Here is a 23,226-nt window from a genome sequence, read left to right on the forward strand (position 1 = left end):
ACATAGTATTTTCATTAACTCCAGCATATTTTCTAACTTATGTTGTAATTTTTCTCTTTGATTCATTAATTATTTCAATGTGTGTTTTTCAGTTTTCAGAGAGAAGCCGCTGGCCTCAATTCCCTCTTGAAGCCATCGAGGTGTCACTTAAGGTCTTAGCTGTCTCCTTAGGAAGCAGTGAATGTATCTGTTTCAAATGACTACAAATTTAGCTGCTTATAGCAGGACCTGTTCATTAGTTCACAGATGTGCAGGTCAAAGGTCTGGCACTAGGGGATAGGATACCTCTGCTCCTGGTCTTACCAGGCAGAAATCAGGTTGCTGGCCAGGCTGGATTTCATCTGGAACACTGTGGCGGCTTTCAGCCTCATTCAGTTCTTTGGCAGAATTCATTTCCTTCCGTTTGTAAGACTGAGATCCCTTGCTGGCTGTCAGCCACAGGCCACCCTCCTTTCCTAGAGGCTGCCTACATGTCCTGCGATAGGGCCCCTCCATCTTCCAAACCAGCAAAGGAGACTCTTCTGCCACATTGACTGTCTCTCACACTTTGAATCTCCTTTGCCAGGAACAACACTGTCTCTTTTAAAGATTTATCTGATTAAGTCTTTCCCACCAAGGTTAATCTCCTGGTTAAAGACAGGCTGATTCGGGATAGCAAACACATTTGCAAAATCATTTCACAAAAGTGCCTAGATGAATGCGTTAATAACCTAGAGAAGGTGGGTGAATACTGGTGCCAGGTATCTTGGAGCTGACTTAGAATTCTGGTCTCCACAGTGGGTAGCAGTGGGCACACTTCTCAAACCTCCATCCTCTCCCAGGTACTGCAAGGGAATTATTTATTATCTTGTTAGTGTTATGGTACAGTCTAACAGATTTTTAAATTTTTGGTTCAGTTTTTCTGCTCTGCTTTAGTGGAAGGGTTGGCCCAAATTACATACCCATCATTATTGAAAGTAGAAGCTCTTCTATTCCTGATTAAAAAAAAGAGAAGAACCCCCAAAAATAAACTCTTAGGAATGAAAGAAAACTTTCTTAACTTGGTAAAGAATGTCTTTCAGAAATCTAAAGCAAATTTCACATATAAAAGTGAAATATTAGGCTGATTCCTTTTAAAAGTGAGGATGGAGTTAAGTTCAAGTTCTCTGTCACTATGGCTAAAAACTGGAATCTTGGCAATAAAAAAGCTGATATTGCCAAGGAAGAGAAAAAACCTAGGCAATTCAAGAGAGTCAATCACCTGTCAAATTATTAGAGTTAAGTAGAGAGTTCAGCAAGATGGCAAAAATAGAAGATCACCCTAAAAATCAAAGCATTCCTAACTGCAGCAATAACTAATTAAAACCATAATACAAATGAAATACCAATGACAATATCTGCAGAGAACAGGACACGTCAAGGAAAGAATCTAACAAAATATGAGAGGATTCAAGTGTTGGATATCATAAACCCTTTCTGAAAAGCATAACAAACCTTCACAGTTAATGGAAAGAAATGTCACGTTTAACAGTGGAAATATTCAATATCTTGAAGACTTCATTTTCTTCAAATTAATATAAGTTCAATGCAATTTCAATCAAAATCTCAGTATGGAGGATTTTTTTTTTTTTTTTTTTTGGTGAAACTCATCAAACTGATCCCAAAATTCATGCGGAAGACATCATGGTAAGAAGGAAATGTTTCTGAAAAAGAATGGCAGTGGGGTTCTTCCAGGTCTGTCTAGAGATTAAGGGTCTGTAAGCATGCAACAACGTGGTGCTGGCACAAGAAAAAGGACGGTAAAGGGCTCGGAGGAAGCCAGAGCTAGCCACGCACGTGTGAGCATTTGGCGCAAGACAGAAGTGCATTTCCAATCCAGGGGGAGAGCTTGTACTCTCTTCTTTTTAAACAAATAGGGTAAGGCCGATTGGCTCTTTGTATCAGTCATGGCACCCTCAGGAAAGGAAAAGAGTTTTCATGATAGAAGCAATTGAATGCATGAAACTAGTTACACAGGTGATGAAAATAGCCAGTAGGGGCCAGAGGTGCAGCCAGGCCTGGCCTCGGTGGGAGGAATAAAATGGACTGGGGTCCGCTGGCCGAGGCTGGGTGCACAGTTGGCTTACTCAGGAGGAGCCAGAGCCACAGAGCAGGCGCTGACTGTTCCAGGGCGGCTGCCTGGCCAGAGTGGGAGGGCAAGCACCCCAGCTCTCCCTCCCTCCTGCCCACCAGCCTCCTGCCAGTGGTCTCTCTGGCCTGAGTCCGGCTGGAAGCTAGGTGACATGGTGGCCTAGGGAGGGGCAACTGTAGGGTCAGCGCCCCACGGGGCAGGGTGAAGCAGAGGAAGGGCCACGATGGGGCTGGAAGTAAACAGGCCAAGATTGCAAACTATCGTCTTGTGAGAAAAAAAGTTAGAGCTATCGTTCATGGCTTAAAAAAATAAATTCCAGATCAATCGAAGATCTGAACATAAGAAACAAAAGAATTAAGGCGTTAAAGAAATATAGGAGGATATGGTTGCAACCCTGGAGTACACACTGCTTTAAAGAACATACAAATTAAAAATAAACTAGAAAGAAAGGACTGATACAGTCTGTATTATGAAACTGAAAATCTGTTCTATGACAAAGGATGTCATAAACAAATGAGAAAAAGCACAGATGAGGATAAAATATTTGCAACATACAGACAAACGGACTTCCCTGGCAGTCCAATAATTAAAATTCTGAGCTCCCTCTGCAGGGGGCAGGGGTTCAATCCCTGATTGTAGAATTAAGATACCACATGTCATGTGGTACAGCCAAACCAAAAAAAAAAAAAAAATATATATATATATACATATAAAGACAAAGGTTTATCTTAGAATATGTAAGTAAGCACTTTTACAAATTGATAAGAAGATAAAACAACCCAAAAAGGAAAACTGGCAATTCCAAGAAGAGAAAATAAGAAAGTTCTAACACAGAAAACTACAGATAGACAATAAAAACGAAAGGACAGCCAATTTCAGTAATTATTGGGAAAATGCAAATGAAAACAACAGTGAAATGCCATTTAGGTGAACACAAGGGTGTGTGTGATGGAGATCGTTACCCAAGTCACCCACTAAACCCCGTTATTCACACCCCTCTTTCTCAACAACGAGCAGACTCCTCACTGTTCACACAGGGCCGCCTGGAGTCAAGGCTGCAGTCCAGGCTCCTTCACACATAGGTGTGGCCACATGATGAAGTTCAGGCAATGACATGTAAGGAGAAGGGCAGAGGGCACTTTCTGGAATCTTCCTTGAAGACAGTCAGGGTGCTCTTTGCCCATCTGTCTGTGTCCTCTCCTTCTTCCTAATGCTGGCAGTGCAGCTGTGATGGCCGGAAATGCAGCTTCAGCTGGGAGACCTAGGGAAGGGGCCAGGTTTGCCGGGGCCATCAGGTGGTTCCCTGGAGATCTGGGGAAGCAGAGCTGCTAGGCAGCCCCAGCCTGCCCGCCTCTGGTCTTTAATTTGAGAGAGACTTACACTTCTGCCTTGCGTGTTTTCCCTTGCTGTTACGCAGGGCCAGATGGATTCCCAGTTGGTACAGGGCGTAGATGAGGACAGGAATTGTTACGGGCTGAACGGCGCGTCTCCTCTCAAATTCCTGTGTGGAAGCCTTAGCGCCCAGTACCTCAGAACAGGACTGCGTGAAGTCACGTGAGTGCACCCTAATCCAATGTGACTGGTGTCCTTATGACAAGAAGAGATACGGACACGACCACATCCAGAGTGTGATCGTGTGGGCTCACAGTGAGAAGGTGGCCATCCAGCGGCCAAGGAGAGAGGCCCAAAGAGAAAACCACCCTGCGGACGCGCCAATCTTGCACTCCCACACTTGCGAGCAGACCTCAGCCTCCCCCTGTCTGCTCAGGAGCCCTGGGCAGTGGGCCCAACACAAGCTATCCCTGGCTCACAGCTGCCACCATCCTGTCCTGAGCTGAATTTGGGGCATGCTTGGGTTGGCTTGGCCAGAGCTGGGGCACTGGCTCTCCACTGCGTCCGCATGCTTTGGAAGGCAGGGTGCCTTCTGACTGGTGTCTGGAGTGGGCAGCTGGGTCCTCATGCCTGCCCACTGTGCCAGGCAGAGATTCCCATCTGGCTGGGCTGCTCGGGGTGGGGTGGGGCAGACGGTGTTGGCCCACCGCCCACAGGTCTGACCTCCCCCCTGGCTTCCTTGCCTCTCCCAGTCATGGAGTCTGCTCTTGGCAGGCCTGTTTCTGAGCTGCCCCGCTGCCCCTCTGGCCTGGAGGGCTGGCTTTGCCCTTGGTACACTTCTGCTAGAGTTCACAGCCAGATGACAATCCAGGGAGCGTGGCTAGAAATCTACAGCAGCCCACCGGCTTCTAAGGGCCTCCACAGCCAGAGGTGAGACGCTGACTGAGTGGTACACTGAGGTTTCACAGGAAATCTCTCAAGGCTCCGGTTTTCTTTTATGCATGAGGCAAACCCTGTGGAGTTCATGACAACAGGTGCTGAAATTCACACTTTGAGGGGGAGAGTCAGAGCAGATGAGGTGGCTTCCCAGGCCTGGCCCTGAAATGGTGCAGGGATCTGTGTCCACAGACACTCCTGCCAGCCAGAGGGCAGGAGAGTGGGGGCAGTGCTCCAGCTGGACAGCTGGCCCAGGTAAGCACCTGTCACAGCAGGGGCTGGCCCCACCCCTGCCATGGTGACTTCAGTGGGGCCTTGCATTACTTTCAGCAACTCACATAGAAAGTCAAACCCATCCCGAATCTCCTGCCAGCCAGCAGGAAAAAGAATTAAGCAGAGAATAGCGAAGGGACTCATTATTTCCTTTCTCCTGTGGGTCTGGGGGTCTGCAGGACAGGAGGGGACATGAGTTGCTGGCTCCTTGGGCCCAGAAGTCACTTTCCTTTGGGAGCCTCATGCTGGCCCGTCTCCATGCCCTGAAACTGCTGGGGCGAGAGAAGGGGCCATCTAGGGGTACTGTGCTGCTTCTCTCTCATCCTGTGGCTTGAGTGTGTGGCCAGCTTCTGCCTCTGCCTTTCCAGACCCCCTGATAACTCCAGGTCTTGGATCCCAGAGCGCCTGCGCAGGAGGATTCAGCTGGCGGTATAGCCCCGGCTGAGTGGGAGGCTGAGCCCTGTGTGTCCACGAGTGCTCTGACGGCCTTGCAGTCTGTGCCGTGCCTCGGCTTACTCCATGGTGCCTGGAGCTTGTCACTAGCTGGGCCTGATCCTAGTGAGAACCGCCCGGGCCACTTCAACACTGACGGTCCCCCACGTCGTTCCACAGCCTCCTTAGACCCAGCCTCCTGCTACATCTTGTCTGGAACACTGGGCAGTGGGTACCCTCTCCTCATTAATCCAAATAGCTGCTTTGATTGGGTCCTGTCTGGCTGCCATCCCTCCTGCCCACAAGCTAGACAGGGCTGCACTGGGGCATGCCCCCCTCTGCTTGGGGGGCTCTCATGGAGGAGGGTGGGGGCAGGACCTGGCCAGGGGTAGCAGGGTCCCTGGATTCTGCCGCTTGGACAGTGGGACAGGAGCCTCCCTGGATCCAAGACAAGCCAGAGTGCCTGCTCCTTGGGGTGATGAGAGGAGGAACGTAGCTGGGGGCTGTGCTGCCCAGGGCTGCTGAGGACTTCTCATCCAGCAGGCAGTGAGGGGCAGGCCCCTGACAGCCAGGTGGTGAGGACAGGCAGCCTCTGAGAGCTGCTTCCCTCCAGAAAGGCTCTTCAGGGCCCTTGGGAGCTGCAGGTCCTGTTGGGGACACTGTGGATGTGAAGCTGAGGCTGTGTGCCAACTACTGGTTGTTGCCAGGGAAGCAGGACTGGGCTCTCTGAGCCTTTACTTTGCCATCCATGGAAAGGGAACAGTAACACTGACTTTGGAGTTGGTGCTATACTTCAGAAAGCTAAAGGTTAGGAAGTCTCCAGCACTGGCCTGGGGCCAGAGGACCCAACCAGCCTTGCAGCAGGGAAGGCAGAGGCTCAGAGATGAGGTCCTTACAAGGAAAATTTAAGTCCCACTCAGGCTGACCCTTTTCCCAGGTCCCTCCTGGCATCTCACCCTCTCTGAATGGACGTGGTTGGGTGCACCAGGCGGACATCTGCAAAGAGCTTTGCCCACAGCTTCTCAGTCACTGCTCCCACAGCCCTGAGAAGTGGGGGCTAGAACACTCTTGGTCTTACAGATGACACCCCTGAAAGTCAGTCAGGAAGGCTCTGCACCCTGCCTGTGGTCATTTTGTGTGGAAGGACAGAAGTGAATTTGAAAGCCAGCCACGTACCCGAGGAATTAAAGGCGGGCTGGCCCAGGCAGAAGCACCCAGGAGGAGACTTGCCCACTGGAGGGGCTTGGGAGCCGCCTTCTGTTCTGGGAGAAGGAGTACCTGTGTGTGGAACCCCAGAGGCCCTGTGAGAGCTCCAGAATGAACGTGTGGGATGTTCTGAAAGCTTTCAAGCCTCTAAGGGTCCCCAGAGAGGCTCTGAGACTAGAAGTGATTTTTTTTCCCCTTGAAACTAATTACTATTTTGAGAGTCAGTGAATTAGAGCTCATGGAAATGTTTAAACCCCCGGGAGTGGAATTCAGGCATCTCTTCTTTGCTCCTGTTTGAAGACTTGCTCTGAGAATCCTTCCTGCTCCGCTTGTGAGGGCCTCTGGCTTCCCGAGCCAAGGGCAGAAGATGGTGACTTGGGAGAGCACGGCATGGCTGTGCCCAGGTGCCTGGCAGGGATCGGTGCCCACCGAGAGGCCTGAGTTCTGGCCAGGTGAGCAGGGCAGGCTTGAAAACACAAGGGTGAACTGAGGGAAGCCCTGTCTTTTCCTGGACCAACAACCACCTTCATCAGCCTGTGGGTCCTAACAGTGTCTCTGCAGGGGCAGACACACAGATGCGGCTGTGCAGTCTGCCTCACCCTGCAGCTTCCTAGTGCAGCAGGTAACTACCATACGCTCTTACTTCTATGGCACCCTGGAAATCCTTCCAGTCTCATACCTAGAGTGTGTCCTTGTCCTTTTTTTTTTTTTTATAAATAGCTACTGCATTAGTCAGGGGCCTGGCAGGAAACAGATGGCTCACTTAAATTGGGCAATTTGAGGAGTGTTTACTGAAAGAGATTCTTTACAGAGGTGTGGGGAGGACACAGGGAAGTCATGAGGGGCGTTCATTCTTACTGTCCAAGGCCAGAGAGGTGAGGGGAACGCAGGAGAGGGAAGCCAACAGGGCCACCTGCCAGGAGCCGTGACCTCTGGTTACTCGGGTGCAGCCAGGTTCAGGTGACCCTGCTGGGGGGAAAATACCTCCATTTCTTTCTCTTCTTGCCATCTCCGTCCAGTGACTGAACCACTGAACTAGACCTGAAGTCAGAGGGTGATGGAACCGTTGTCTTAGTCACATGACAAGTCCCAGAGGCCTGAGCAGGGTGAATGGTGGACGGTGAATCTGGCAGGCAAATGGGACAATCTCTGGGTTTTTGCATGTCTTTCTGCTTTGTTGGGCCATACTTTTTTTTTTTTAAACATGTGACTTTGTTTAGCTTTCAGATCTGTTGCTCTTAACACATGCAGGCCCATGTCAAGGCTACATTTCCAGAAGTGAAATTGCTCGGTCAAAGGGTAAACGCGTTTGCTGTTTTGACAGCTGTTGCTGAATTGCCTTCTGTGGAGAGGCACCTCTTCCCACATTATTTCCCCAGCAAAGGGTGTTTTCAAACTTGCATTTCTGCCAAGCTGATACTGAGAAGCCGCCGCTGCTGCTGCTAAGTCGCTTCAGTCGTGTCCGACTCTGTGTGACCCCAGAGATGGCAGCCCACCAGGCTTCCCCGTCCCTGGGATCCTCCAGGCAAGAACACTGGAGTGGGTTGCCATTTCCTTCTCCAATGCGTGAAAGTGAAAAGTGAAAGTGAAGTCGCTCAGTCGTGTCCGACTCCTAGCGACCTCATGGACTTCAGCCTTCCAGGCTCCTCCATCCATGGGATTTTCCAGGCAAGAGTACTGGAGTGGGGTGCCATTGCCTTCTCCACTGAGAAGCCGCAGTAGGGCTAATTTGTGTTTCTCTTAGTAAGTGAATTGGGTATCTTTGCATGTTTGAGGTCCCTTTGTATTTCACTATCTGTTCCTGTCCTTTATCATTTTCTCCCTATTGCATTATTATTATTATTTTTTGGGCACACTTTCTTTTTTGGAGGATAATTGCTTTACAGTATCGTGTTGGTTTCTGCCATACGTCAGTGTGACTCAGCCACAGGTATACACAAGTCCCCTGTCTCCTGAACCCCTCTCCCACCTCCCTCCCCCTCCCACCCCTCTAGGCTGTTGGAGCTCTCTGTCACTCAGCAAGTTCCAGTGCACGGGCGCTCGCTAAGTAGCTTCAGTTGTGTCTGATTCTGCAACCCCCCAGACTGTAGCCCGCCAGGTCCCCCTCTCCATGGGTTTCTCCGGGCAAGTATACTGGAGTGGATTGCTACACCCTTCTGCAAGCAAGTTCCCACTTGCTGTCTATCTTACATATGGGATCCTATTGCATTATTGATCTTTTTCTTGTTAGTTTCCAAGAGCTCCTCATATTATGAATATTAGCTCTCTGACAGTGATCTGAGCTGCAAGTGTTTTTTCCCAGATGGTTTCTCCTTTCTTAAAAATTTTTTTTATTTTTAATTGGAGGATAATTGCTTTATAATGTTGTGTTGGTTTCTGCCATACAACAATATATGTATACCTACATCCCTTCCCTTGTGAACTTCCCTCTGACCTCCCATCCCATCCCACCCCTCTAAGTTGTCACAGAGCACCAGGCTGAGCTCCTTGTGTTACCCAGCAATTTCCCTTTAGTTGTCTATTTTACACATGGTAATGATGCTTTTGAACTGTGGTGTTGGAGAAGACTCTTGAGAATCCCTTGGACTGCAAGGAAGTCCAACCAGTCCATTTTGAAGGAGATCAGTCCTGGGTGTTCATTGGAATGACTGATGCTAAAGCTGAAACCCCAATATTTTGGCCACCTCATGCAAAGAGTTGACTCATTGGAAAAGACCCTGATGCTGGGAGGGATTGGGGGCAGGAGGAGAAGAGGACGACAGAGGATAAGATGGCTGGATGGCATCACCGACCTGATGGACATGAGTCTGAGTGAACTCCGGGAGTTGGTGATGGACAGGGAGGCCTGGCGTGCTGCGATTCATGGGGTCGCAAAGAGTCGGACATGATTGAGCGACTGAACTGAATATTACATTATACTTTGTACCACATCTTCTTTATCCATTCGTCTGTTGATGGGCATCTAGGTTGTTTCCATATCCTGGCTGTTGTAAATATTGCTGCAATGAACTGTGGGGGTACATGTGTGTTTTAGAATTGTGGTTTTCTCGAGGTATATGCCCAGTAGTAGGATTGCTGGGCCATATGGGTAGTATTATTCCTAGTTTTTTAAAAACGCGTCATTTTATTCTCCGCAGTGGCTGTTCTGATTTATATTCCCACCGACAGTGCAAGAGGCTTCCCTTTTCTCCACATCCTCTCTAGCTTTTATTGTCTGCAGATTTTCTGATCATGGCCATTCTGACCTGTGTGAGGTGATACCTCATTGTAGTTTTGATTTACATTTTTCTAATAATAATAATGACCCCATGGACTGTAGCCTACCAGGCTCCTCCATCCATGGGATTTTCTAGGCAAGAGTACTGGAGTGGGTTGCCATTTCCTTCTCCAGGGGATCTTCCCAGCCCAGGGATCGAACCCAGGTCTCCCACATTGCAGGTGGACGCTTTACCGCTTGAGCCACAAGGGAAGCCCTTAAAGTTAAAGTGAAAGTTGCTCAGTTGTGTCCTACTCTGCAAGCCCACGGACTATACAGTTCATGGAATTCTCCAGGCCAGAACACTGGAGTGGGTAGCTGTTCCCTTCTCCAGGGGATCTTCCCAGCCCAGGGATCGAACCCGGGTCTCCTGCATTGCAGGTGGATTCTTTACCAGCTGAGCCACAAGGGAAGCCCGAGAATAAAAGATGCTGAGGATTTTCATATGTTCATTAGCAATCTCCCAAACGGTCTCTTGAGTTTGCCCAAGTGATTGCTCTGCAGAAGTTTTTGCTCTTTGTGCCATCTATCAATCTTTTACGGTGGTTCAATTTTAAATCATAGTTTGAAAAGCCTTCCTTGCTTCAAGCTTGTAAAGCTCTAATATTCCCATACTTCTGTAGATTCATTTATACATTAAATTTTCGATCCATTTAGAGATTATCCTGAGGTATGGTGTGAAAGATTGATCCAACCTGATCTTTTTCCCAGAAAGCAGCTAATCACTTCCAACATCATTTATTCAGGAGTTCATCTTAATAAAGGAGGTGCTGCCTTCATCATTGACTGACTTCCTGTGTATGTTTGAGTCTCCATCTGCTCTCTTGGTCTGTCTCCATGGTATCTGCATATTGCCACACTGATTTGATATTAAAGTGACAGTGTTTCAATATCTGATAAGGCGGTTTGCTCTCCTTGTTTCTTTTTAGTGTCTCAGGCACTTTTAAACTTACCTTTGCAAACTGCACATGTGCGTGTGTGCGTGCTAAGCCACTTCAGTCATGTGACCCCACGGACTGTAGCCCACCAGGCTACTCTCTGTCCATAGGATTCTCTAGACAAGAATATTGGAGTGGGTTGCCATGCCCACCTCCAGGGCATCTTCCCGACCCAGGGATGGAACCCGCATCTCTTACGTCTCCTGCTTTGGCAGGCAGGTTCTTTACCACCAGCGCCACCTGGAAGACTTGATTAGGCACATACTTTTCTCATTTCCCTGAGACAGGCCTCCCTGCCCTTCTGCTGCAGGTGGGCATCCAGGGGCAGAGGGTGTCTTTAACTGGCAAGTTTATGTTTTAGCTGCTCTATGTTCAGAACTGAATAAGGAAGAAGAATGGTTTTGGATACCACATTTGTAATGTAAGAGGTCAGCTGGTCGCACCCTGTCCGGCCCGGTTTGTTTCCCTGCCTGTGCCCCTCACCCCAGCTCTTTGTGGGGTCTGCAGACGAGGCCAGTACCCTCCCCCACAAGGCCTGCTGTTCCTCTGCTTCTGAGGCCTCCCTCAGCAGGTCTCTGCCTAAAAGTCCTTCTCTTGGAGGTCATTGTCCTGTACCTGCATGATTATTAGGCAGCTGTCTGTCTCCCTGTGGGGGGTTCCCGGGGAAGGTCCATCTCTGGCCCAGGGTGTTTCTAGGTGTGCAGACAGCTAAAGCTCAGGGTGCCTGCACTTGCTCACTGCCGTTCCTCCCCCAGCCTGTGGTCAGTCCCCATCGACTGCTCTTCAGTGGCCCTGCTCTCCCTCGGGGCTCCTCCGCTCACCGGCAGTTCACATGGCCCATGTGCCACCCGCTACTGTCTTCTGCTACTGCTCACCCCATGTTCTGTCCTCCCAGTTCCACCTCTGAAATGCAGCTTATACGGGAATCTCTCCTTTTATCTGCATGGAACTTCCCCTGACCGGACACTTCCTCCTCCTTCCTGAATTGCTTCCTTCTGCCAGGAACCCTTCTGGCCTGCTGTCCGGAGGCTGTCAGCATGATCTTTCTAGAAGGCACATCTATTGGTGGTGTTTCCTTGACTAACTCTGCTCATGGTCTCCCAGTGGCTTTCAGGATGAAGTTCAAATCCAATGGCTTGGCATCCTTGACCTTCAGTGGCCTGGTCTCGGTTTACCTCACCAGCACCCCTAGCGCATCTTCACAGAGGATTTCTCCTCACCCCTCAGTTGACCAGTAGCCCCTCAGCCTTCAGGCCTCAGGGTCTGTGTCACGTTCTCTGGGCAGACACTTCTGGCCCACAGGTCTGGGTTGGAGGCCCCGGAGCCCCCGGAGCACATCACAGAACCATGACCTGTGAGGGCAGGTCCTTACTGGACAAGCTGGATCCTGGTGCCTGGCGTGTGCAGAAGCTTATTCTTGCCCAAATGAAGAAATTAAAGCCCTGAAATCAGGACAGCAGCAGTTGATAGAGAAATATAATGTTTTTTTAGGAACATCTCTAGATCTGCCCCTTAGCACTGAAATACTCTCTTAGAATCTGAAGGGCTTAAGGAAGAGTGGGCGACAAGCCAACCCTGTAGACAATTGGAATAAGCTTAGCAAAAGCTTCCTTAATGCGTGTGCCACGCCGCTGGTCCCCAGAGATCCATGAAAGGATAGATTATGTTTTTAGCAGGAAGAAAATAAATTTGTCATCTCCTCCAGCGCTGGGGGCCAAGGTCACCCTGTGGAGCTGCCTCCTTGATGACACCAGAAGTGTCCCTCAGGTGCTGAGAGAGGGTGGGCACTGCAGGTCATCACTGCCTCCTGGGCGGGGAGGCACTTTCAGAGGGGCCCCGCACACCTGAGGAAGGCCCAGTAGCCCCCTTCCAGGGGCCGTCCCTGCGTGTGCATCTTCGTTTGCGGTGGCAGCGTCTCCGGAGAGCCGTGGGCCTCCCAGGCCAGCCCCTGGTCCTGTCAGGGTCTTGGTGAAGACCGTGTTCCCCTCCCCACTGTGGACAAGAGTTGCTGACACAGCGTGCCCAGAGAGCATGGCCCAGTATGGCCAAAGCTGGACAGGTATTGAACGTGGCCTAAAATGCAGAGAGTCGTTCTTAAAGTCCTGACGCTACTCTTCACGTGACTGCCCCTTGTTCCTCTTCCTCCTTGTCTGTCCACTCCAGGAGCTTTACCCTCCTCTCCACTCAGGCTCAGCTTTTTATGGAGAACAGTCTCAGGGGGGAGTTCAGCCTGGCAGCTGCTCCGTTCTGGGGCTCAGCATCCCCACGGGAGCAGGCAAGAGGAGGGTATGAGCTTGGGTCAGACACTCAAACAGCCGGCTGGCAGGAGGGGGCCTTCCCTGGTGCTCACGGCTCCCGAGGGGCTTGGGGCAGCAAAGGAGTCTGAGTCAGTTTGGGAGCACTGACTGGGTCGTAGGTGCCCAAGGGTCCTTTGGTGTGGGGACCGTGGCTGAGCCTTGGGCCTGAGGGGTAAAGTGGACAGTTGGTGCAGATGGCAGGCTACAGGCACGCAGCTGGTGACTATAAGCAGGACCAGAGCAGCAAGTGCGCCAAGCCGGGTGTGGGAAGTCAAGAACGACTGCCTGGTGGGAGGGCAGGGCAGGGTGCCTGACCTTGAAAGATGGGAAGATTTTGACAGCTGTGAATGTACAAGGAGGGCTCTTTGGGCCTAAGCAAAGAGGAGGGGAAGGAAGGCACTGGGTTTGTATGGCTGCACAAATGGGTGATTTGTGTTAGAGGTGAAAAAACATACGAAGAGATCTCAACCCAATTATAATCAAAGGATGCAAATTAAAGCAATAAAAAGATGCCTCCCCCTGCAAATGTTAAGCAGGCAAAGATAAAACCAAATTGGAATCCAGGCTTGGAAGGGGGTTGGGAGATGAACCCTCATATTAAAGTAGGCTGAGTCAAAGCGGAGATGGATATAGAAAGCAAGAGAATGTCTATATTACCCAACTTCCAGGATAGTCTTCTAAGGATGTAGTTAAGAGAGGCATCAACATATAGCTCTGCTGATTTTCATCAAAGCACGACTGAGGCCCATAAAAAAGTCTCAAATATTTGATGGGGAATTGGTTAACTTTCTTAAAAAACTTGGGCTTTCCTCAATTTCCCTTCTGTGGCTCAGAAGGTAAAGCATCTGCCTGCAATGAAGGAGACCCAGGTTTGATCCCTGGGTTGGGAAGATCCCCTGGAGAAGGAAATGGTAACCCACTCCAGAATTCTTGCCTGGAGAATCCCGACAGCCAGAGGAGCTTGGTGGGTTGCAGAGTCAGAGACAACTGGAGTGACTTAGGACATGCACGCAAGAGAGCAGTTATTAAGGGAAGAGAATGTTCCAGATAAGCTGCTGGATGGGAACTGCAGGCTTTAAAACAGGGTGAACAGAGTGAGGTGGGTTTTGTAGAAGTGGATGTGTGTGTGTGTGCATGCATCTTTCTCCCTCCCAGCAACAGGATGGGGGTGCTGCAGGCCCCTTCATCCCCCCTTGTCCTTGAGGGGGTGACTCTTTCTCTCTTTCTCTGAAGTGGCCACAGACGCCCAATGAGCGGGGACTGTCCTGCCTCGCCTTGTTGGTGATTTGGAGAGCTGACGCCCTGCCCAGGGGAGCTGGGTATACATCTAGGTAATAACAGAAGGCGCACTTTATTTGGCCATATGCCACTGTCCCTCCCCTTCCTACAGCTTCCTTGAAAGCCTTGTGGGCAGGGGATGGCTGGGCTCAGAAGAGGCTGTAGTATTTCCCAATCCTGCTATAATTTATGCTTATAATTTTGAATATGTACTTTCTGTTTTGAAGTTCAAAAGTCACCAAAGAATGTACAGTGAAAAACAGGATTTCTAACCATGACTTCTAGGCGACCTAGAACTACCAGTTTCTTGCGTAGCCTGCTAGAAATGTTTTAGAAATTTGAAGAATATTCAGACAATTACATGTATGTAACCTCCTCCCAAGGCATCCCAGGTGGCTCAGTGGTAAAGGATCCGCCTGCCAAAGCAGGAGACACAGGAGACTTGGGTTTGATCCCGGGGTCAGGAAGATCCTCTGGAGAGGGAAATGACAACCATCTCCAGTATTCTTGCCTGGGAAACCCCACGGACAGAGGAACTTGGCAGGCTGCAGCCCATGGGGTTGCAAAAGAGTTGGACACGATTTCGTGACTAAACAACAACCACCTCCCCCAGCTGCTTTCTCGTGACTGATGGTGTATCGTACATGCTGCTTTGCGCCTGTCTTCTCACTTAATGGTGCAACTTGATGATAATCGCTTACTAGGGAGGCTCCTTATTCATGGCTGCATAATATTTCACGACACAGCCACACCATTAGTTATTAACAGTAGACATTTGGGTTGTTCCCCATCTTTTGCTATTGCAATGAAGATGCCTTGGCACAAGTAAATTTGAACATCTGTGACTCACTCTGCAGGATAAGACCTCAGACGTGGTCAAAGCTTTGTATCTTGGAAATTTGGGTCAAAATTACCAAAGCATCTTCCACAAATGATGCACCAATTTATACCCCACCAACCATTTACCACCCCCTTGCCAACACAGTCAGTCCTCAGACTTCTTGGCCTTTATAAAATAGTTTAAATTTTTTCACTTATCTTATTATGAGTGGTGAACATCTCCCAATTTCTTTTAAATTGTGAATTATAACATATATAGAGAGAATTATACAAAACATTTGTACAGTTAAAATGAATGATTATGAATGAAATACTCAGATAACCAGCAAGTAAATCAGGAATGAAAAGAGATCAGCACCCTAGGATCCACTCCCATGCTGTCTTAACCCTTTCCTCACCCATCGGGAGCCACTCTCCTTAATCCTGTGTAATTGTGTTCTTTTAGCGGTCCCCCTGGAAATCAGGACGGTCCTTAACTTTTCAAAGCCAGTGGCTAATCAATATCTTCATCTTCCTCTCAGATGACACAACCACTGGATACTTGAATATCATTCACCCCTACCCCCAACTTACATGTTGTTATGGTTGCATTTGGACTCCATCTCCTTCTTAATGATTTCTAGGATATTTTTGTGTATTAGGAAATTAGCTCTTTGTTGGTGATATGAGGTGCAATTATTTCCCTCCTCCAAGATTGTCCTTTAAAATTTTAATTTGGCCATGGTGGTTTTGCCATACAAATTTTCCAAGATGCACGTGATAATTAAAAGAGAATAGCACACCATGACCAGGGCGGGTCATGGTGGAGAGGTCTGACAGAATGTGGTCCACTGGAGAAGGGAATGGCAAACCACTTCAGTATTCTTGCCTTGAGAACCCCATGAACAGTATGAAAAGGCAAAATGATAGGATACTGAAAGAGGAGCTCCCCAGGTCAGTAGGTGCCCAATATGCCACTGGAGATCAGTGGAGAAATAACTCCAGAAAGAATGAAGGGATGGAGAGCAAAAACAATACCAAGCTGTGGATGTGACTGGTGATAGAAGCAAGGTCCGAGGCTGTAAAGAGCAATATTGCATAGGAACCTGGAATGTCAGGTCCATGAATCAAGGCAAATTGGAAGTGGTCAAACAAGAGATGGCAAGGGTGAACATCGACATTCTAGGAATCAGCAAACTAAAATGGACTGGAATGGGTGAATTTAACTCAGATGACTATTACATCTGTTACTGCAGGCAGGAATCCCTCAGAAGAAACGGAGTAGCCATCATGGTTGACAAAAGAGTCCAAAATGCAGTACTTGGATGCAATCTCAAAAACGACAGAATGATCTCTGTTCGTTTCAAAGGCAAACCATTAAATATCACAGTAATCCAAGTCTATGCCCCAACCAGTAACGCTGAAGAAGCTGAAGTTCTATGAAGACCTACAAGACTTTTAAGAGCTAACACCTGAAAAAAGATGTCCTTCTCATTATAGGGGGCTGGAATGCAAAAGTAGGAAATCAAGAAACACCTGGAGTAACAGGCAAATTTAGCCTTGAAATATAGAATGAAGCAGGGCAAAGACTAATAGAGTTTCGCCAAGAAAACACACTGGTCATAGCAAACACCCTCTTCCAACAACACAAGAGAAGACTCTACACATGGACATCACCAGATGGTCAACACCAAAATCAGATTGATTATATTCTTTGCAGCCAAAGATGGAGAAGCTCTATACAGTCAACAAAAACAAGACCAGGAGCTGACTGTGGTTCACATCATGAACTCCTTATTGCCAAATGCAGACTTAAATTGAAGAAAATAGGGAAAACCACTAGACCATTCAGGTATGACCTAAATCAAACCCCTTATGACTATACAGTGGAAGTGAGAAATAGATTTAAGGGACTAGATCTGATAGAGTGTCTGATGAACTATGGATGGAGGTTCATGACATTGTACAGGAGACAGGGATCAAGACCATCCCCATGGAAAAAAAATGTAAAAAAGCAAAATGGCTGTCTGGGGAGGCTTACAAATAGCTGTGAAAAGAAGAGAAGTGAAAAGCAAAGGAGAAACGGAAAGATATAAGCATCTGAATGCAGAGTTCCAAAGAATAGCAAGAAGAGATAAGAAAGCCTTCTTCAGCGATCAGTGCAAAGAAATAGAGGGAAACGACACAATGGGAAAGACTAGAGATCTCTTCAAGAAAATTAGAGATACCAAGGGAACATTTCACGCAAAGATGAGCTCGATAAAGGATAGAAATGGTATGGACCTAACAGAAGCAGAAGATATTAAGAAGAGGTGGCAAGAATACACAGAAGAACTGTACAAAAAATATCTTCATGAGCAAGATAATCACAATGGTGCGATCACTCACCTAGAGCCAGACATCCTGGAATGTGAAGTCAAGTGGGCCTTAGAAAGCATCACTACGAACAAGGCTAGTGGAGATGATGGAATTCCAGTTGAGCTATTTCAAATCCTGAAAGATGATGCTGTGAAAGTGCTGCACTCAATATGCCAGCAAATCTGGAAGACTCAGCAGTAGCCACAGGGCTGGAAAAGGTCAGTTTTCATTCCAGTCCCAAAGAAAGGCAATGCCAAAGAATGCTCAAACTACCGCACAATTGCACTCATCTCACACACAAGTAAAGTAATGCTCAAAATCCTCCAAGCCAGGCTTCAGCAATACATGAACCGTGAACTTCCAGATGTTCAAGCTGGTTTTAGAAAAGGCAGAGGAACCAGAGATCAAATTGCCAACATCCGCTGGATCATGAAAAAAGCAAGAGAGTTCCAGAAAAACATCTATTTCTGCTTTATTGACTATGCCAAAGGCTTTGACTGTGTGGATCACAATAAACTGTAGAAAATTCTGAAAGAGATGGGAATACCAGGTCACCTGACCTGCCTCTTGAGAAACCTATATGCAGGTCAGGAAGCAACAGTTAGAACTGGACATGGAACAACAGACTGGTTCCAAATAGGAAAAGGAGTACATCAAGGCTGTGTATTGTCACTCTGCTTATTTAACTTCTCTGCAGAGTACATCACGAGAAACACTAGGCTGGAAGAAGCACAAGCTGGAATCAAGATTGCCGGGAGAAATATCAATAACCTCAAATAAGCAGATGACACCACCCTTATGGCGGAAAGTGAAGAGGAACTAAAAAGCCTCTTGATGAGAGTGAAAGTTGAAAGTGAAAATGTTGGCTTAAAGCTCAACATTCAGAAAACGAAGATCATGGCATCCGGTCCCATCACTTCATGGGAAATAGATGGGGAAACAGTGGAAACAGTGTCAGACTTAATTTTTTGGGGCTCCAAAATCACTGCAGATGGTGACTGCAGCCATGAAATTAAAAGACACTTACTCCTTGGAAGGAAAGTTATGACCAACCTAGATAGCATATTCAAAAGCAGAGACATTACTTTGCCAACAGAGGTCCGTCTAGTCAAGGCTATGGTTTTTCCAGTGGTCATGTATGGATGTGAGAGTTGGACTGTGAAGAAGGCTGAGTGCTGAAGAATTGATGTTTCTGAACTGTGGTGTTGGAGAAGACTCTTGAGAGTCCCTTGGACTGCAAGGAGATCCAACCAGTCCATTCTGAAGGAGATCAGCCCTGGGATTTCTTTGGAAGGAATGATGCTAAAGCTGAAACTCCAGTACTCTGGCCACCTCATGCGAAGAGTTGACTCATTGGAAAAGACTCTGATGCTGGGAGGGATTGTGGGCAGGAGGAGAAGGGGATAACAGAGGATGAGATGGCTGGATGGCATCACTAACTCGATGGACATGAGTCTGAGTGAACTGCGGGAGTTGGTGATGGACAGGGAGGCCTGGTGTGCTGCGATTCACGGGGTCGCAAAGAGTTGGACACGACTGAGCGACTGAACTGAACTGAAGCACACCAGAAAGAGTGCAGTCCTAACCGCTGTTATTGGGGGAATTATGGCTCACTGTTTTGCTTTCCCTTTGCCTTTTTAAAGGTTTTTTTTTTTTTTCATAATAAGAATATATTGCTTTTGTAATCAGAAAGAAATGGGTCAGATGCCAGAGCAGTAGAGTTGCTCACCTACCGCAGGATTGCCCCGGGCCTTGTGAAGCTGGAGGCACTAATGGAGTCTCTCTGCATGAAGGCTCTGCCTTCCTCCCACCCTGGCTACATCAGACCCTAGGGTCTCGGCCTCTCGCATGCCCTCCCCAGCCATTTCTAGGAGACCTAAAGTGATATCTATAAGGCCTTCACCTCTTAGTCCAAGATGCCTCATGCTTGCTGCATTTGCAACCTTGAGCCTCTCTACCAGGCTGCCGCTACACATGCCAGCACCCGTGGTCCTCAGAGAATCCTCCTGAAGGGAGTCACAAGATGTGAGTGGCCCCTTGACTCTGCAGCACCTCCTGAAGGCCGAATAATTGCAGGCAGCCTTAGTTGGAGCTTCCTTTTTCCTCTATAACCTTTACAACCCCAGGCTGTGCCCAGCAGTTGCTTAGTTAAAGCTTTCAGATGGAAATATGAGGGAGTGAAGATCTGGGTGGCCAAAGCAAGAGCGGATAGGACTTGCAAGGTCTAGTGACCGGGACTGGCTGGCATTCCACTCCACTAAGCAGGAGGGGCCTCTGGGACAGTCATTGGAGATCTCTCTCCAGAGGGTGGGGTGCCATTCTGAGGGTGTGGGTAGGAGCAGGAGAGGCTGAGTGCCATTCCCAGAGCATGGCAGCTATTACAGTCTCCTCGCTGTCCAGGTGTGGGAAGCAGGGGGGCTCGAGCCTTCCTTGTCCGACCCACTCACTGCCAGTGCACCCCCTGCTACCTCCAAGCTCACAGCTCGGGACGAACGCCCATCAGTCCTCATCTCCCATTGTCCCTGCACTGCCATCCCTTGGGAGACGTTCCTGGGAAACAAGCGCTGGGATGTCTCCTGGGTAATCGTGTGTGCTTTTTAGTGCAACCAACCCCGAAGCTTCCAGCAGACAGGTTTGCTTTTTTTCCGGCGAGCTGCTAGGAAGCGTTGGGACGCATTTGTTTTTCGTTACAGCAAGCACACCCAGCACGCATAGCGCTCATTTGGCCTTTGTTTTCAAGGTAGCTTTCTTTCTTGTCCCTCTTTACGTCCCTATCCTTGTTTTTCTTTCTTTTTTGTCTCCCACGTTTAATTTATGCTATCTTGTTATATATGTGTATCCTTGTAAGCACCTTAAATCCTTTCCAGAAACGCTGGGAAGAAATCATAAATACCATTTCTATCTTCATCCGGAGTCTGGAGGTGGGAAAACATCTCCGTGACAGCCAGTCTTAATTAACCCTTACCTGGACAGGCAGAACAGTGACTCCCAAACAGAGCAGACTGTGGGGTCTGGGAGCTTCCCCAACAGTCCTTGGAGAGGTCCTGAAGGGGAGGCTGGTGGAGGGGCGCACCCACTTCAGGCTGAGTGAAGGCACTGGGTTTACGTGGAGACTTGGAGCCTGGAGGCTGGGTGTGGGCTGGGCACGAGTGCTGCCAAGGACTGCCAGGGACTCTGGATTTCTGCAGCCTCAGCCCTCAGCGTATTTGAGAAAAGACACATTTTCATTGTTCTAAGATAGGCTTGTTTGGCAGAAGGGTGAGACACAAGGTTGCTGTGGGTGCTGGCAGGAGAGTAATTGAAGAATACCTGCAGGGCTCAGCCACTGTTCTTGCCTAGGCAGGGCTGGAGCAGAGGCTGGGGAGTGCTGATAGGACCCAGGCAGGATCGGGGTTGGGGGGCGGGGAGGGGGGGAAGCCCCATTGGGTGGGGTGTGGAGTTCAGGATCACGTCCTAGAGGTGGTGCTGTCCTGAGTGAGGAGAAGGTTTCGGGTTGGCCTCAGAAGAGGCTGGTGGAAGTGGTGTATGGACAGGTCACCCTCCATCCTCAGGGGTGGCAGGAGTCGGGGTGTAAGTGAGGAAGGGTACAGGGTGGTACAGCTGGGTGGGCGGCCCTCCTGGGATGGTGCAAGGACACTGTGGTGGGTCTGTGAGCTTTCCCGTCCAGCAGCCGTTTCCCCCTTCTCCAGGAACAGTGCCGAGATGCCTCTGGGAACCTGCCTCCCCTCCCACCTCAGACAGTATGGCCTCGGGACGGCTCTGCCTCTTTTCCACACCTGCAGGGGGAGGCCCTTCCATCAGGTTGTTCAGTGGTATGGAATTCTGGGACTCAGGTGGAAACTTCTGGAAAGAGATGCTTTCTTTCTTGTTGAACTTGAATCTGAGAAGATGAAGGCCTGGAATGCACAGGCCTATTGTTATCATGAGAGGGCTGAAAGCAAAACCATGTGGAATAGGCTGGAGAAAGGACTAGAGAAACTAGAGGAATAGCGGATGTTTTGACTTCCAAATTCAGCTGTACAAGAAGATAATTTTTTCTTTTTTCTTTCTTTTTTAAAAAATTGAAGTATAGTTGATTTACAATGTTGTGTTAATTTCAGGTGTACAGCAAATATATCCTGGAGGAGGGCACGCGACCCTCTCCAGTATTCTTGCTTGGAGAATCCCATAGACAGAAGAGCCTGGTGGGCCACAGTCCGTAGGGTCACAAAGAGTCAGACATGACTGAAGCAACTTAGCACATCACATATGCATATGTAATAAATAATATATATGGGAAAAGATCTGAAAAAGAATACACACACACACACATATATATATACATATAAATATACTTTTTCAGATTGTTTTCCCATGTAGGTTATTATAAGATATTGAATACCATCCTCAGTGCTATACATTACATCCTTGTTGCTTATCTATTTTATATAATAGTGTGTATACATTGATTCCAAACTTCTGATTTATCCTTCCCCCATTTCCTTTTTGGTAACTATAAGTTTGTTTTCTATGTCTGTAAGTCTTTTTCTGTTTTATAAATGAATTCTTTTGTTTTGTTTTGATTCCACACACAAGTGATAGTGTATATTTGTCTTTCTCTGCTTGGCTTACTTCATTTAGTATCATAATCTCTAGGTCCTGAAAATGGCATTATTTCATTCTTTTTTATGGCTGGGTAATATTCCATTATTTATATTAATATATACACATATATGTCCTGTGTTGTGCTTAGTCGCTTCAGTCGTGTCTGACTCTTTGCAACCCCATGGACTGTAGCCCATCAGGCTCGTCTGTCCATGGGATTCTCCAGGCGAGAATACTGGGGTGGGTTGCCAGGGACTCCTCCAGGGGGTATTCCCAACCCGAGGATCTAACCTAGATCTCTCACATTGCAGGTGGATTTTGTACCATCTGAGCCACAAGGGAAGCCCAAGAATATTGGAATGGGTAGCCTATCCCTTCTCCAGGGGATCTTCCCAACCAGGAATTGAACCAGGGTCTCCTGCATTGCAGGCAAATTCTTTACCAGCTGAGCTGGTTAAAAAAAAAAAAAAATATATATATATATATATATATGTATATGTATATATATACACACATATATATACGTATATATATATATACAGATATACAGATATATATACACATTGAAGATAATTTATTGAGTCAAAAATTGAACATCTCCAGTCATAGACTGGATTCCTCAGAAGAAACCTGAACAAGCAGCTCAGTGACATCACAAATCCCTCCCAGCTTTTCACCTCCCGTGCTGTTGGCATTATCTTAGCCTGGGTCTCCTCTTGGTGATACAGGGGCTGCCAGTGGCATATGAGGTCATGTTCTTTATCACTGAGAAAGAACTTTCCCCCAGAACCTCCTGTAGACTGAGGAACCATCTTTCCTGGGAGACCTCAGCAACTTCTCCCCCCTATTTCACTGGCCTGATTTGGGTCACATGCCTTCCTTTGGACCAATTTCTGCTGTCAGGGGGCTGAGAGGCCCTCATTGGCCAGCAGGAGCCCAACTTAAAGTTGGAAAATTTACGTATCTGTTAGATAGGGGAGGATATATGTGGGGAGACAGCCAACACCGCATACCTCAGTCAGCATGGCGTGCTGAACCAAGAGCTGACCTAGCTTCCTGTGAGGTCTGAAGTGACTCCTGGCTGGATTGCTGGGCTTCCAGTCCCCTCTTCCAATGTGCTGGGGCTCGTGGCAGCAGACCTGGCAAATCTGGGCTCATCTGGACTCTGGGTCAGAGTCTTTGGATCTAACTCCAGTTACAGGAGATAGTGGGGGCAATTCTGGGGCTCGAGGGGGCACCCCATTCAGAGGGAGGCTTAGAGAAGTCATCAGAGGGCCTGCAATGACAGCAGGGGAGTTTGTCATGGCAATACTATGTTTGCCTTCCTCAAGAAATTTTTTCAGAGACAGAAGCTGCGTACACAGTTTGGAAGCAGGGGATTTGTACCTGGAGCTGTGGGTCACCGCC

Source organism: Capricornis sumatraensis, chromosome 9, assembly GCF_032405125.1.
Source record: "Capricornis sumatraensis isolate serow.1 chromosome 9, serow.2, whole genome shotgun sequence".
In the NCBI taxonomy this organism is placed as follows: domain Eukaryota; kingdom Metazoa; phylum Chordata; class Mammalia; order Artiodactyla; family Bovidae; genus Capricornis; species Capricornis sumatraensis.